The sequence below is a fragment of the Peromyscus maniculatus genome, chromosome 8, assembly GCF_049852395.1.
Source record: "Peromyscus maniculatus bairdii isolate BWxNUB_F1_BW_parent chromosome 8, HU_Pman_BW_mat_3.1, whole genome shotgun sequence".
Lineage (NCBI taxonomy): Eukaryota > Metazoa > Chordata > Mammalia > Rodentia > Cricetidae > Peromyscus > Peromyscus maniculatus.
Window position 1 is genome coordinate 68,824,109 of NC_134859.1, and position 16,184 is coordinate 68,840,292.

General features: G+C 44.6%; 1 protein-coding gene and 1 pseudogene across 9 annotated transcripts in view; one reads left to right on the top strand and one right to left on the bottom strand.

Annotated features, from left to right (window-relative positions):
* The window catches only part of Rffl (ring finger and FYVE like domain containing E3 ubiquitin protein ligase), a 69,681-nt gene that overhangs the window by 23,062 nt on the left and 30,435 nt on the right, over positions 1-16,184 (bottom strand). The window lies entirely within an intron of this gene.
* On the top strand, positions 7,357-14,889 carry LOC121831567 (large ribosomal subunit protein uL29 pseudogene; annotated as a pseudogene).

Sequence of the window (16,184 nt, forward strand, 5' to 3'; positions counted from 1 at the left end):
GACTATGCTTTTGTTCATGGAGATATTTAAATATCAGAAAAGAAACAACCTCTACTGTGGTCAGTTCAAAGTCTTCTCCAATCAAGCTGTCAAGCTCTAACTAACAACTATATTCACAGTTGGTTCCCAGGGCAAGAGGTTGTCATGTTGACTAACAATGCCGCCATGCAAACTAAACTCTCTTCTCTTGGGAAGGCTCTTCTGATCCCTTAGCCCTAAATAGACACACAAACATCTGATTACTTTGCTAAATGACTAACCAGGGAACCATCGATGGGGAATGGGTAAACAGGACACCTTGGAAAGCTAGTCTCTGTCCTGCAAACCCCTTTCTAGATCTTAAAAGAAGACAAGTACCACACCTTTCCTGAGGGCTCAAAAACTCCTCTTCAGTTCCCTCACCCATTCTGAGAAGAGGGATTCTGGGGTTTGATCTTCCAACACCAACTGCACTTTTACTGTGCTTGACTGAAACCTTGCGCCCTGCATGAAGGATAGAAAGGTGGGGGAACGTAGGTAGGTGGTAAATAAGAAAACTGTACTGTTCCCGGAAGAACCCTGCAGGAGAGGCAAGTATGGCTAGTGAGCATGTGGGGTTTGTAACTTTGTGGGATATGCTAGTATTTCTGATGCTGAACAGGAAAATTGTGGTGTTAATAGTAAGGTAAAACAAATTGCCTATTCCAGGTGGGTTTGGTACAGTCCTAGAAGCAAGAGAACAGATAATATTTCTTAAAAAAAAAAAATGTAGATTCCTAAGTAGTTTTAAACTATTCCTCCATTTTGTACACCTGCCCAAGGCAAATAATCTAAAGTGGATCACTGGCTGTCACGGGCTTGGCCACAAAAGGAGTGGGAATAGAAAGGGAGCACTGATTTACACTGAGATTCCAAAACCACCTCACCAGCCACAAGAAACTAAAGCAGTAATGTGGTGATATATTGTGTACCCTAATAAATAAGAGGACAGAGCCAGCCACCTAGATTAGACATAAAGATCAGGCAGTTTGGATCTCTGTGAGTTCAAGGCCACACTGGAAACAGAGCCAGGCAGTGGTGGCACACACACACACCTTTAATCCCAGTACTGGGAAGCATACACACCTTTAATCGCAGAGAGTGATGTCTGGGCAGAGAAAGGTATATAAGGCGTGAGGAAACAGGAACTCAGTCTCTTTAGGCTGAGGATTTCGTAGAGGTAAGAACTACTGGCTGGCTGTTCTGCTTCTCTGATCTTTCAGCTTTCACCCTGATATCTGGCTTTGGGGTTTTTTTGTTTTTGTTTCTTTTTTTTTTATTATTAAAAGATCATCTAAGACTTGAACAATATCTAATGGCCCCAAGTTTTGCATATAATCTGTCCTGATTTTAATTAACTGGTGCACCAACGTGGCTCTGCAACAAGAGCTCCACAGATGCAAACAGCTACATCTGGGAACTATCACTTCCATAGTGAACCCACTGTACACAACCTCACAAAGAACCCTTAAAAATAACCAGGTTAAAGTCCCCTCAAGCCTCAGAGAAGTACCTTTTGATACAGCAAATCATCAAATGGCTGAATCATCTCATTTATCCAGGGGTGGCACACCTATGGCCACTAATGTATTCCTGGAATGGTTGACAGCAACTATGCTCTAAGTGCATAAAGCAAAGCATCCGGTGTTATGGATCGTTAATACAGAATGGACTGAGTTTCATCTTGTATATTATCCTTAAAAAGCAATTAAAGTACAATTGCAAAGGCTTGGAGGGAAATGCTGTGGAAGGCCTATCAATATGGCTTAGTCAAGGTTCTCTGAAGTAATTGATGAGTAATTATGTATCTGAGAAGGACACAATAGTCACCAACTAAAAGAATGCTTTTTTTTTTTTTATCAGACACTGAGCTAGGTGCTTCACCTAGCATTATTTTAGCTCATGCAGTTCTAACAAGTTAGTATGAACTGGTCATTTTCAGGGAAGAAAACCAAGAGAAATAAGTTGCTGAAATTCATAGAAAGTGGGTAGCAAAGCAAAGCCCTAAACATAGGTCCCTAGATTCAGAAGTCAATTTACCCTGCAGCCTACCCCACTCTGAGTGCTGACTCTATTAGAACTTGTTTGTCAATGTACAGGCATGCTCCAAGATCCCCCAGGTTTTAAAAATGTTTCCTTGTCACAAGGCAAATACAAATTACAGGCCAGTGTATTGCCATCAAATACCCACTGGCACAGTCAAAATGGAAGAGATTCTAACAAGTGTTGGTAAGGCTGGAGAGCAAACAGCATTCTGACATTGCTGGGAGAAGTGGCACCCACTTGGTACCAGGTGTGTATCAGTCATGACAGGGGAGGGACAATGTGTACATACATGTGAGAGTATGTGTGTGGCATATACAAACACACACATTTAATTCCATGGCTTTGCAATTCTGCTTCCAGGTATAATACACTCGCTAAAGGAAATGTATTCACCAAAAGAAAGCACACAAGAATATCCAGGGAAGCACTACTATAATAGCCCCAAGCTAGAAACAGCCCGAATGCTCTTCGAGAGCAAAATGGAGAAGTAAATTATGTTTCTGCAACTATGAGATATACACACAGCAGTACAGACAAATCTTATATAGACCTAATGCTGACTGAAAGAAACAGGCACAAATGTATATATACCAAATGATCACATTCAAAAGGAGCAATGCCAATCTAGTGTGGAAATTAGGATAGTTTCTAATCCTGGCAGGATGTCATATCCCAAATCCCACCTACTTGGGAGACTGAAGCAGTTAAATCACTTGAGTCCATGAATTTAAGGCCAGCCTGGCAACACAGCAAGACATAACCAATCAATCAGAACAAAATCAGGAATAGTGGCCGTGCTTGGGAATAATAGGTGGAAGGAGGCACTGGGACTTCTGCTAATACTGTTTCTTTTTAAAATTCTTATTTATGTGTAATCTATGTTCCTGCTTGTCTGCATGTGTAATGCTCACAGAGGTCAGAAGAGGGCATCAAATTTCTTGGAACAGGAGTTACAGGCAGTTAAGAGCTGCCAGACATCGGCGCTGGGAATGGACCCGAGGTTTTCCCCAAGAGCAGCAAGAGTTCTTAATCACTGAACCATCTCTTCAACCTCAATGTTTCCTAGGTGATTACAAAGATGATTTAAGAGTTAATTACACATATAATTTGTGTATTTCTCTTGTGAGATATGGATTTTTTTTAAAGTAATCTTCCTGCCTCTACCCCTACAAATGCTGGGATTAAAACTATGTGCCACCACACCAACTTATATGGGATATTTTAAGCACCTAGTAAAATATATACAATCTGTAACAACAACAACAACAAAACCCATTGACTCCCACCCCTGTAAAGTTCATGTTCTCTACATCAAAATGCCTCTCAACATTTTACTCGAGTCCCTTTGGACCCGGGTGCTCCACATCATCTCTCCTAAGTCATCAAAGCCAATTTCAAGTGGCCAGATCTTACTCACACTTCTGTCTCATCTCCTCGATCTCAGCATTCCTGGGCGGTGACCCTCACGATTCCAACCATCCCCTAGCCTCTGGAGCTCCACACCATTTACCCCTCTCTTCCCACGGAGCTCTCTGCTGGCTCTCAGAGGCCAGGACACTCCGGCACACCTCAGAGGGCTTTCCGCAACACTCTTAAGCTGAAGAGTCCCATCAGCACCCCCTCCACCCCAGCAGCAGTCGGCTTCTTATCCCTTACTTCCCTGTCCCTCCTTAGGTTCTTCAGGTTTCCAGCCTGTCGGGTTTCTGCCTGGACAGCTCCCTCAGGTCTCAGGTCTGACCCTGTCTCTGGAATCCTCCCCATTTAACTGCCCAGACGTCCCCTGCTTTCCTTCACGGCTTTCATAATATGTAACTCTAGACACCCAAATTGTGGGATGAAGAGAGTGTGGTCAAACTCTACTCATATTTTATCAGCATATCTGATATGGCAAGTTCTCATTTCTCCTTAGGACCAAAAAGCTCATTCTCAATATTTACAGAGACAACATGACTGAGAAAAAAAAAAATCTTGGTGAACAAATTTAAGCTTGTGTCTGTGTCGTTTGTACTTATTATATAGGTGTGCGCACAGGTGTGGGTGGATGCATATGCACATGGTACCAACGTGTGTAAAGGCCAGAGGTTAGCATTGTGTGCCATCTTAATCACTTGCCACCTTATTTTTTGAGACAAGGTCTCTCACTGAACCCAGAGCTCATCAATTTGACTAACTGGCTGGCCAATGAGCTCTAGAGTTCCGCCTGCGTCGTCCTTTCCAGTGCTGGGATTACAGATGCACACAACTGCCTCTTGAGTTTACATGGATGCTGAGGACCTAAGCTCCGGTCCTTGTGATTTCAAGTAAGCATATGCCAACTAAGCTGTCTCCTCAGCCCCTACTTAATTTTTAAGTCTGTATACTTCCCAGAGGTAGGCAACTATAGGGATAAGAAGTAACATCCATAAATTACCTATTTAATGGTGAAATATTTGATGAACAGCACATTAGAGACATTATTAAACTGTGTTACAATTCTAAAATGGCAATGACCTGTGTATTTCAGTGACTCCTTTTTTTTTTCTCCCTGGTCACCTGAGGTACTATGTGGGGGCAGGGCTGGCACACAGCTGGTTGACTACACTGCCCACATGATCAAGAATCTCTGTTTCTCAAGAACTCACCTGAAATTTACAATCATCTCTCAGCTTGGGAGACTGCTTGCTTTTAAAAATAAGTTGATCAAGCAAGAAACTTGAACTCGCTGAAGCTGTTAGAATCTCAGGGCTGCAGCTGGAATTCTCCAGCAAACCTGCCTGGGACATGGAGCCCTGATGTGGGAAGATTTCGTGTGCTGGTGACACAAGGAACATCAACTAAGTGACTGCTGTTGTAAGCAAGCAACCTGCAGCGGGAACGGGATTACCAACTGGCCTCACGTGCTGGGTGTGCAGCAGTGGAGCACGCTCGTTCCCTCTGATTCTCAGATTATTTCTAACATTTATTTCAGAGTAAAGAACTCAGAGCCCCTCAGCCACAGAGGAAACAAGAGTATGGTGGAACTTTAGAACCCATAGCTGAATAAAAACCCTGCTGAAGTGGTGCATGGGCCAGGCATAAACAAGAAAGACTTCACAAGGTGGGAACTCATTTCCAAGCCCTGTAAATCCTAAGAGATATACTCCACCCTCCAAGGCAGTCCTTTGGGTGGGATAATGGATAACACAGATTTCCTAAATGAGAATTTTATCTGAGGGATAAAATAAGAAAAGACATAACAGTTGTTTTTTTGTTTTTTGTTTTGGGGGGGGGGAGAAGGGAGATGTTCCCAAATATGATGTTTTAATTTGGTTTTAGCATCAGTCAGACTGGTCCTTAAATTCTGGCTGTCATACTGAGTGAGTGTGCTTGAATGTAGTCTTTGGGCTTCAGACTAACAGGAATAAATATCTCTATCCTCACAGGCTGGCCACAGAGGTGGTGCTCTGCATGGAGAAATCTTACTTGTACTAAGTTTCCAACTTTCCATAAAGAGCAGAGGGCAATCAGGTATATAGTCCAAGTCTATAATCCCAGCACTTGAAGGGTGGGAGGTAGGCAGAGGGATCCAGAAGAGTTCAAGGCCTGAGTTACATTAGACCCTGTTATCTCTTTTCTTACACACACACACACACCTCCCCCACCCACACACACACTCAGCCGCAGAGGGCAGTGCTAGGTATAGACATTATTGGGCAAGGGGTTGGTAAGGATTACATGTCTGCCTCTCTCCACACTAGCTTCCAAAGCCTCCATGCACACACATGCACTTGTCTTTAGGGCAGTTAAGCTTGGCAGTTCCTTTCCACTACCAAGCTAGCTACTTCAGTACAAAGGATTGGAGCCTTGGCAGTGAGATATCTCCTGTGATGCTGTTTTGAGGGGCAAAAGGAAAACTGGAAGAATTATTCAGTCTCAAGGTTCATCAGTGATTCAGGAAAGTGATCTTATTTTTTTAAGAACAAAGTAAGGCCAGGCGGTTGTGGCACAATCCTTTAATCCCAGCACTTGGGAGGGAGAGTCACGAGGATTTCTATTAGTTCAAGGCCAGCCTGGTCTACAAAGCAAATTCCAGGACACCCAAGGTTACACAGAGAAACCTTGTCTCGAAACAAACAAACAAACAAACAAACAAACAAAAACAAACACACAACAACAACAACAAAAAAGCACAAAAAGAACAAAGAACATTCCAAAACACCTAATGTGTGTTGAGTTATGCCTGCATCATTATAATGTCTCATTGAGAAATTAAATCTTACATAAATCCAAGTTAAAATGAATGAAGAGAGTAGGTCACACAGCTACTGGATGAGAGAGATGAGACCCAGTTATTTAACTAATTTAGCATCCTACAGAAACGGGTGCTGCCTGGACTGTCCATTTGCCTATAGTCACCACTAGTAACTCAAGAGTTTTACCGAGAGAGAAGACAGTGGGAAGCACCTGAGGTGGCCTGCAGGAAAGAAGTATTTCATAACTTCTCACTCCTTCTAAAGATACTACGAAAAGAAAAGAAAAAGAAAGCTATCTACAAAGCCGATCTTTCAACATTTGAGCACTTTGTCAAAAGAACAAAAACCATTCCTGAGGATGCAGAATTCTAACTTACACACCTAGGAGATCATTTGCTTTCCCTACTCTGTACAGTTTGGCATACTTCTAAAGATAAAGCCTTTAATACCCAAGATGCCCCTCAGTTTCTTTCTCCTCCCACACACCTTTGTCCTAGCTGATGAGGCTGGCTGCTTGTTCTTCAGCGCCGAGGCTAGAACCTTGCACATTCTAGGCAAGTGCTCTACTGCTGAGTTACACACTCATCCCAAGGAGCAGTTTCTGATTTGCCTCAAAATTGCAATTAATGCTCTACCATCTACCTATTAATGAGGGCTTTCATCAGATCTAAGTAGCAATGAAAATAACTCCTAACACTCAGGGCCTCACTCTCCTGTTCTATACTTGAGCTGCCCTATTTTTCTTTGCCAAATTTATTTTGGTGAAAGCATCATCCTCCAGAGTCCACAGCCTGGACCACTGTCTCTCCCTCCCACATCACTTCCCTCTCAGAGACCTTGTCTGTGCTCTCCCAACATCTCAAGCAGCTCCCTGTAGCTCTAACTCACTCATCAGAGAATCTGTCAGCATCACTCCCTGCCAACACCACTGGAGATCCAAGAGGGACAGAGGAGAGGCATCATCTCCAGATGACTACATCCCAGAGGGAGAGTGGTCCGGCAGCATGGTGTTACATCCATTCAAAAATTACTTGTATAATCTTTCCCCAAGTACTTATTTTTTTTCTCCTTTTGTTATGGAATGGAAGGTAAGACATGAAGTCAGAGTAGGTCTTCTCACAGCTTTATTCTCAGTATTACTACTGTGTGGAAAATTATCGGGGCTGGAGAGATGGCTCAGAGGTTAAGAGCACGTGGTGGTGCATGCCTTTAATCCCAGCACTCGGGAGGCAGAGGCAGGCGGATCTCTGTGAGTTCAAGGCCAGCCTGGGCTACCAAGTGAGCTCCAGGAAAGGTGCAAAGCTACGAAGAGAAACCCTGTCTCAAAAAAAAAAAAAGGAAAATTATCACTGACTCTCACTAATGATAACAGAACCTTTATAAAAAAGTCAAAATTTTATGTTCTGCAATTATGATTTTAAAATGACCAGCAAATTAAGGGGCTGATATCCAGGTAGCAGCAGCGGTGCCTCTAAGGGATGACCTGAGCCACTAACTCTTCTAAGTTAAGTGTCCACTAAGCTCAGATTGGTAAGAGGAAAAACAAAAAACAAAACAAAAAACAAAGGCAGTAGCAGACTGGCCGGAAAGTAACAGAACAATGTTAGTGCTGGAGGTTGTCCAGCAGCAGGAAACCAGAAAGGTAGAGCTGAAGGAAAGCGGGACCATCGCTCCCATTCCCTCCCTGCACGCAAAGGCTCGCAGCCATCTAAGCTCTTTGCGATAGAGCTGTGACAGGAACTGCAAAGTATGCAAAGGAACACACACACACACACACACACACACACACACACACACACACACACACCACACAGAAGTAAAATAACAGCAGAGAACCCTAGAAACCAGAGAAGCACACCTCTAGTCAATACACCCAGGTCTGGGAGGAGCTTCTCCCGTCCCACCCAACAAAGCCCACAGGCTGGAAGAAGCAACAGTAAAGACGGAGCAGTAGGACATTAGAGGGTCCCGGAACATAGAGGGTTAAAACAACACTGCCAAGTGAGGATAGCAGGGAGACCACACTTCCCACCAGCGACAAATGAGCTCTCTTCCTGAAGTGAGAACCACTGTAAACAACTGAAAAACATACATAATAATCACAAGTTATAAATGTTCTTGGGAACTCCCTGGTTCCAACTAGTCTATGACAAATATCTGCAGAGGGATCTCAGCATCTGCTCCGAAGTTCAAGGAAAAGTAATTCCTACCAATGGAGCGGTGCCAAAATATCACCCCCGGGGTCGGACCAATTAAATGGCTGCCTCTTAGTGTGGCGTTTAGGAGAGATGACAGATTGAACACACTGCAGCAGAAATGCACACATTCATTGCAGCCCAGGCACTCTGCCCCAAAGGGGGAGTCCATCAGAAAACCGAAGCAGTTTGGAGTGAAGTCTTCTAATGAGGCTGAACACAGGATAAACAGGCCGGCAGTTTAATTACTGCAGGATCCGTCTTCCGTCAAAACTGATGACACAGTCCAGAAGGACTGGAGGGACTCAGCTCCCTCTACCTCTCCTGTGCAGAAAACAGGACTCATCAGGTAAACTTTCTGGGACTTTCTGCCTCAAGAAGCTGTTTTCACGGCTGGGTGGTGGCGGCGCATGCCTTTAATGCGGCACTCGGGGACAGAGGCAGGTGGATCTCTGAGTTCGAGGCCAGCCTGGGCTACAGAGTGAGTTCCAGGAAAGGCGCCAAAGCTACACAGAGAAACCCTGTCTTGGAAAAACAAAACAAACAAACAAACAAAAGCAGCTGCTTTCACAAAACACTATCATGCTGGAAGACTACAGGTGAGCCAGGATTAAAATAAAGAAGCCAGGGGCCAGTGGAGAGGGCTCCTGGTGCCCCAGGGAAAAGCAATGCACTAATTCTGATTGGGATCAAATGATGCAATTTGCTTTTCTTCCAAAGAGGCCTGCACAAATGTGACCAAATATAATAAACAGAACCCTAAATCCTGCTTTTGCTTAATTGCTTTAAAACTTAATCTCCAAACAACAGAATCTGCTACATTAAAAGAATCACTGAAAGGGTTAAAATAAGCACTTCAAGGATTTACCCGAGAGCTAAATATATAATGTGCACTCAGGGAAAAGTGGCTATAAAGATGGGTTTTTTTTTAAACTTTGATTACATTAAAATGTAATTTTTATTACATTTGGGGTGGGCATGCGCCAGAGCATATGTACAATCAGAGGTTAACTTCCAGGAATCAGTCAGTTCTTTCCTACCATATGGATCCTGGGGACCAAATTCAGGTCACCAGGCTCGGCAGCAAGCACCTCTACCCACTAAGGCTGCTTGCTGGCCCTCCACTTTGTTTTGAAGGCAGCCTCTCTTGTTACTTCTGCAGCTCTGCTACACAGGCGCTGTACAAGGCAGATGATCCTCCTGTGTCACCCTCTCCTCACACTGTAGGAACGCTGGGGCTGGGGTGGCGGGCATTTTCATACAGGTTTCAGGGATCTGAGCCATCTTGCTGGTCTAAACAAATTGCTTTGAAAGCTTTTTACTTTTGTTTCCCAGCTGGAATCTATGTTGCCCAGGTTGGTCTCAAACTCATGGACTCAAGCAACCCTCCCACCTCACAAGGTACATGCCAGTGTACCTGACTTTTCCAGGTTTTTAGAACACAAGACCCCCTTTCTCTGCCTTTTTGCCTCCTTTAGCCATGCCAAAACCTTTACTCCAGTTCCATCAAGTTCTTAGCAAGAGCCTAAATGACCTGTGGCCTTTACTACTGGCTCTAAATGAGTGTGGAACCACTGGAAGAACTTCCTGGAGTCACTTGCAAGTGACCTGGCCTTCTTTGCAGGCCAGATTGTGATGTCCCTTCCCTTTTCTACCCCACTGCATTAAGTTTCAGTTTGTCTTCCTCTCCTGCAGTCCAGCCAACTCACAATCTGGCGCTTCCCTGCCAGGTTCAGGATAGAGCGGACATCCTCACCTCCTCGATGACCTAGAGCTGCGCGGCACCAGCACCACACTGCACCTAGACACAGCCAGCGGCACCAGCACCAGCACCAGACTGCACCTGGACACAGCCAGCGGCACCAGCACCACACTGCACCTGGACACAGCCAGCAGCAAATGGAGGAGGGATTCAGATCAAGCACCTTCTTCCTCTCAAACTTTTAGCTGGTCTGATGCTTGGTCTCAACCTGAAAATTAGGCGGCTGACTTTCTGTAGTACCTTCTGCTCCTGCTGGATGTGATGTGCTCACCAGCATCCAGCCAAAGAAGCAGAAGAAAATAGAGATGTCTAGCTGTAGCCTTTATTCCAGTTCAATCAAGTTCTCAGCAAGAGGCTAAATGATCTGTGGCCTTTATAACAAAAAACAAATGAACAACACAAACCACCTTTGTAATTTCACCATATTCTCACCTACTTAGTATTATTCTCACCTGCTTAAGCTGGCACCCAGACTTTACTTTGCCTCTGTCCCACAACAAATTATAAAATGGCTCCTAGTCAACATCCCTTGATAACATCAAGCCCCCAGTGCAGATTTTAGGAAGTACAGCCCTCACTACCTTAACTTGCAAGGCCACCAGCCAGCCCCACCTGCCTTTTTTTTTTTTAAACTTAATTTATTCTTACTCATTTGCCCCTTAAGTTACAAAGCAGAAAGACACACAGACTTCTTTGCAATGTGGCTGGATACTGAATACAGGAAAAGATGTAATTAAGGCCTTTACCTGCAAAACCCAGGTGCTTTCGAGCATGCTCAGTTTAATATAATAAACCAAGTTTACTCTCAGCACCTTAAAAAAATCGACACATGGTGGCTCAGTGTCCTTGGCTGGTTCTTAAGTGTCTCCAAGCAATTCTCTGTGAAACAAAAGGAGATGTCGACTTTGAAAGTCTAATAATGGAACTTGCTCCAAGAGGTGCCTGCCTTAGTAGCCAGCAATCCTAGTGATTAGGACAATAAAAATATATTTCTTAGTCAAAGGATAATTTAAAAGACCTTTACCTGTACCTAATTATAGCTTGAGACGGCAGAATGGGCCAGTTTTGAAATAACTCAGGCAGTTTTAATAATCCACAAAGATTCCAAGGTGACTCCCTGCAGGTGGCTATCCCACAGCAAATCTGGTCCCCTAATCAAGGCAATAAAGCAGATTTCACAGTAGGAGACAATGAAAAAGAGGGGTAGGACTTAGAAAATAGGGGCTGTGGAGATTGTTTACCAGCTGAGTGACCCCAAGGCAAATTACTTATTTAACGGCTTCTCCAGAGACTTGCCAAAGGGGGAAAGAAACAACTGAGCAGCTACTGTTAGATCCAGCCTCCAGTACGCAAGGAAACCTTCAATTCAAAGATAAAAGGCCTTCACAAAGGCTCAGAGTACTTTGTAAACTACCTTGGACAGAACACACTGAGGTGCTAGTAATCCTAGACACCCACAAAAGGAACCTGTTACTCAAAAGTCTGGTAAATTATATGCTAAAATTTCCTATTGTTATTTAAAAAAAAAAAAAAAGAGCTGGTACAGACTGAATCCTACACCTACCAAAAGTAGCAGACCTTTGATCCAGTGCTATTTCATTTTATAAACCATATGTATGCAATATGGTGTAAACACCATGCCTGAGACTCCAAAGACAGACAGGCCTGGGCCCCAGAAGAAACACTGCTATGTTCAGAGGACAAGCTGTGTTGTGGTTGAATGTGAAACGTCCCCATAGGCTCCGGTGTTCGAACACTTGGTCCCCAGGTGATGGCTCTGTTTTGGAAGGCTGTGAGACTTAAAGGAGATGGAGCCTTATAAGGCGAAGTCAGCACTATGGATGTGCCTTGAAGTTTTACAGCCCACTTGTCTACTCTTTGCTTTCCTGTTACTACAGATGCAATGTGACTAGGCATGTTCCTGGTACCACGCATTTCCTACCATGGCAGACTGTATCTCCACAAACTGTAAGCCAAACAAACACCCTTTCCTCCCTCCCCTAAGCTGCTGCCAGTCAGGTTGGGGTCACAGCACTGAGAAAAGTAATTCATGTGTGCAGTAAATGGCTACTAGCTTCTTTTCACACAAGGAACGCACTTTTCCAGCAAGCTTCAGTACTAAAAGTCTTGGCCTGGACACTCCTCCCTCAGGCTCCCAGATGCTGGAATAATTACAGGTGTGTGTACCACACCTGGTTAAAGTTTTGACTTTTTACCCACAACAAGTTTCTGAATGCAAGCACTCAAGCGGCAGTGAAGACAACACATCCTGTTTGAACCTGACTTCCTGTTTGGGATTGTCTGACTGCTTTGCGCTGCAGCTCTCCAGCTCGACAAAACAGGTAACCTTTCGTAGCTTCTGACAACCAGCTCACTGGGCAGTAAAATCCACTACTATTTAATGTCAAAGATTTGCCTAGCAAGCACTCGTAAGTCATGAACCTCTAAGACATTTTCTGGATTTCCCGGGCTTCATACTGACATCTGACCTGCAATAAGCAATAAAAATACCACAAATGCTGCTGAGATAAGGAAATGAAGTCTAAAACAAAACTTGGAATAATATGAAGGCTGAAAATAAGAGCCACAGAAGTTGAAAATGTTTTCATAATTAAACCTTGGCCCCCTCTCAAATGCAGAAGAAACAAAGATTTCTGTCAGCTGGTCCCCACAGAGCAGATCCCCCAGACGGAGTGTCTGAGACAGTTCAAAGGGTCCTTGTGGTACACATTGCCCTGAACCAGCCTGCCACCACCCTAGCAGCTACTGTAAGTACTTCAGTGGCCTCAGCCATCTGAGAGGACTGCATCCCTTGCATGGGTCTGGCCTATGGCCTGACTCCACTGCCTTCCAAGAGCTGGAGGTTTCCCAGACCACACTCAGTGTTAGGAGTAAACACTGGGCACAACAGCCTGGATTTTATGGACAAGTCATTTAGTTTCTTTCTTTCCAGATGTCTCCTCATCTGGAAAATAGGAGGGCAGGACTCCACTAATTTCTAATGTTTCTTCCAGCTGTAGAAAAAACTCAAGAGATTTAAAATTAGCAGTCAGTGGAAGCGCCTGTGGCTTCCTGGATGGTTTCTTCCGTTTAAAAAAGATGTCTCTAACATCCCACATCCCATAGTGGGAATATTACATGCCTCAATCTAGTACCCAAAGATGTCCCCTCTCCTCCCTTTCAATGTGGAGTAGAAAACTTCCCACTTGAAGGCAAACTACTGATAAACCTTAAAGACCATTCTCATATATCATCTTCTTATAATATGAAGACGTAATCACACTTTGTTCCCACACTAGTCATGTGATTTGTGGAAAGAAGAGAAAGAAGCACAAGAGGATGGGCGAGATAGGACCAGCAGCAGGAGGCACACCCACACAGTGACTGTTAATGGGGGAAAGAACCGGGCAAAATCTGGGTGAGAAAAGGGAGTGGTGAAGATAAGTCTGTGAGTCAGTGCAAGAGCAGATCACAGCAAGCTTCTCAGAAAGACGGGAGAGGGGACAAATGTCAGTCAGAAGCTCTACTTCTTCATGTGACAGACAGACAGGATGCCTACTGTGTGCAGGGGACAGAACTGGACACCAGGGAAAATGCAAAAGTCAGCATACAGCTCCACGCACAGCACACAGTGAGATAAAGGCACGTCCACAGCCGCTAGAAGAGGCAGGGAATGCACTGCGATAGAAAGGTGACATAGAAGAGACTCAGAGGAGGGTGTGACACTCCCAGTGACACACCAGACAAAGGAAGCTTCACAGGAAGGATGACACTCTTTAAGTCATAAGCAGAGCAGAAACAAAGGTGCCTGAGAAAGAAATCAAGGATGCAGAAGGACAAGTACCTGGATTTGATTTGAGACACAGGAAGGCAGGAAGAGAAGGCAGTCTTAATAATAAACCTAGCAATCCTAGAGCCATGACTAAATTGGACAGCTGGACTGGAGCCAGAGTGAGAATTCAGAAGTCGGCTTTAGAATCTGAATTTAAATGTCATGGAAGAAGAGGGTGCTGACAAGCTGGGAGCTTGAAGAAACTCAAAACCCTGGCCCCTAAAACTGACATCAAGTCTGTGTGCACAGTATGTAAGAAAGGCTCGGATGGTGATATGGTATAAATACATTACACAAGGAAGGGGACGCTCTTGCGCCAGACAGCCCGAAGTGGTGAGCAGCAGAGCCAGTGCTAAGGTCAAGGAAGGAAAGGGGTGCAAGGGGAGGAAGGGAAAGAAGAGGAGGAACTGCTTTAGCAGTTGGACGATGTGAAGGTGGGGCTGTCCCTGCTTCTGGCTAAGGTGACAGGCAGGGCCACGCCAAGCTCTCCCAAGTTACCAGTCAGCCCCAAGTCCATCATAAGTGTCGTCATTGTTATTAACCAGACTCAAAAGGAAAACTTCAGGAAAATCTACAAGGGCAAGGTACAAGCCTCTGAAGGAGACTAGAGCCACGTGCCTGCAAGGAGAAGCTGAAGACCAAGAGTCAGCAGAGGAGGGGAAGGCTGCACCTGTTGTGCAAGTGTGTGGTCAAGGCCTGAGGTGGTCACAGCAATAAATAACCACAAGACTGGCTGAAAATACAAACAAACAAACAAACAAACCAAAGAATGTGGCTATATCAAAGAGTGGTCCAGAGAGAAACTTGGAAAGATCTAAAAAAAAACGCTCTCGGTGTGTACACTTTATACCCTGCCCATCTGCCTCCTGCTCCCAAGATGGAGAGCAAACACTTCTTTGCTGGTTCCTTCTCTGTCACTGTGACCGTTAATCTTCACTGTCAATTTGACTGGATTTGGACTCACTCAGGAAACACGGCTCTGGGTGTGTCTTCCAGGGTATTCTGGAGAGGGAAGACCCACAAACCCACCCTGAATGTGGGCCACACAATCCCATGATTTGGGGTATAGATAAGGGAGGGGAGGAGAGACACGACTCAACTCAAGAGGGACGCCAGCATCCCCTGCTGTCTGCTCCTTGCTCTTCACAGACATTAGGTACCCGCAACATGCTCCAGCCACCATGTACTCTGCCATGCTGTCCCCATAGACTGAGAAAAGTAATTAATACAGCCATACTCTTAGTCTCTAGAGTAGTCACAGTGAACATTTATTTAAAAGAAAATAAATAGACCTCCACTACTTATTCCTTTCCTGCTTCAAACCTTCAATAATTTCCCATCATGCTTTCGAATAAAGCACAGGTTCCCTTCCTTCCCTGTATGGCCCATGAAGGCCCCATGTCACAGAGGTTCTGCCAGCCTTCCCACTTACTGTATACCTCTCCCCTCCTTCACCTCACTCTAACCTTCTATCACTCTATTTTCAATTTTTCAAAACAAATAGAATTTTACGGCCCCCAGGCCTACACATTTGGGGTCCCTTTCCTAGCTGGAATATTCTCACAGACACAGTCCAGGCGGAGGCGCTATCGGTCTTTCGTTCCCCTTCCCTATAGCTCGGCTGTCTGGCCCGCAGCAGAGTATCCCATGCTGTTCTTTCTGACGTCAGGTCTCAGCCTTGGTTTCAGGACTGCACTTCTGGAAGCCTGCTGGTAAGTAAGATCAAACCTTCAACTCTTCCAAACCAGTTCCTCCACCTCCCGAAAGCAATAGGATCCACACTGTAGACTTCAGAACAACTAACTTCTCATCATTCATTTGCTCCATCTGTCCAAAATCCTAATCACCTCGGAAACTGAATGCTGCAAGTATCACTGCATTCCTGAATGTGCTCAATCGAACACTTACCCATTCAACAAAAACTGAGAGCCTCTAGAAGGGGAAGCACTGTGGTAGAGGAAAAGAAAGAAGATAGTCAAATCATCTCGCAAATATTTAATTAGAGACTAAAACACACTGTGACACACTTGACACTAGGACAAAGAAAATTGAGTGATGCATCAAGAAAGAAGCTCTGATGATGTGCTGCCTGAATGAGATAGAACTTACAAGAGGAAGCG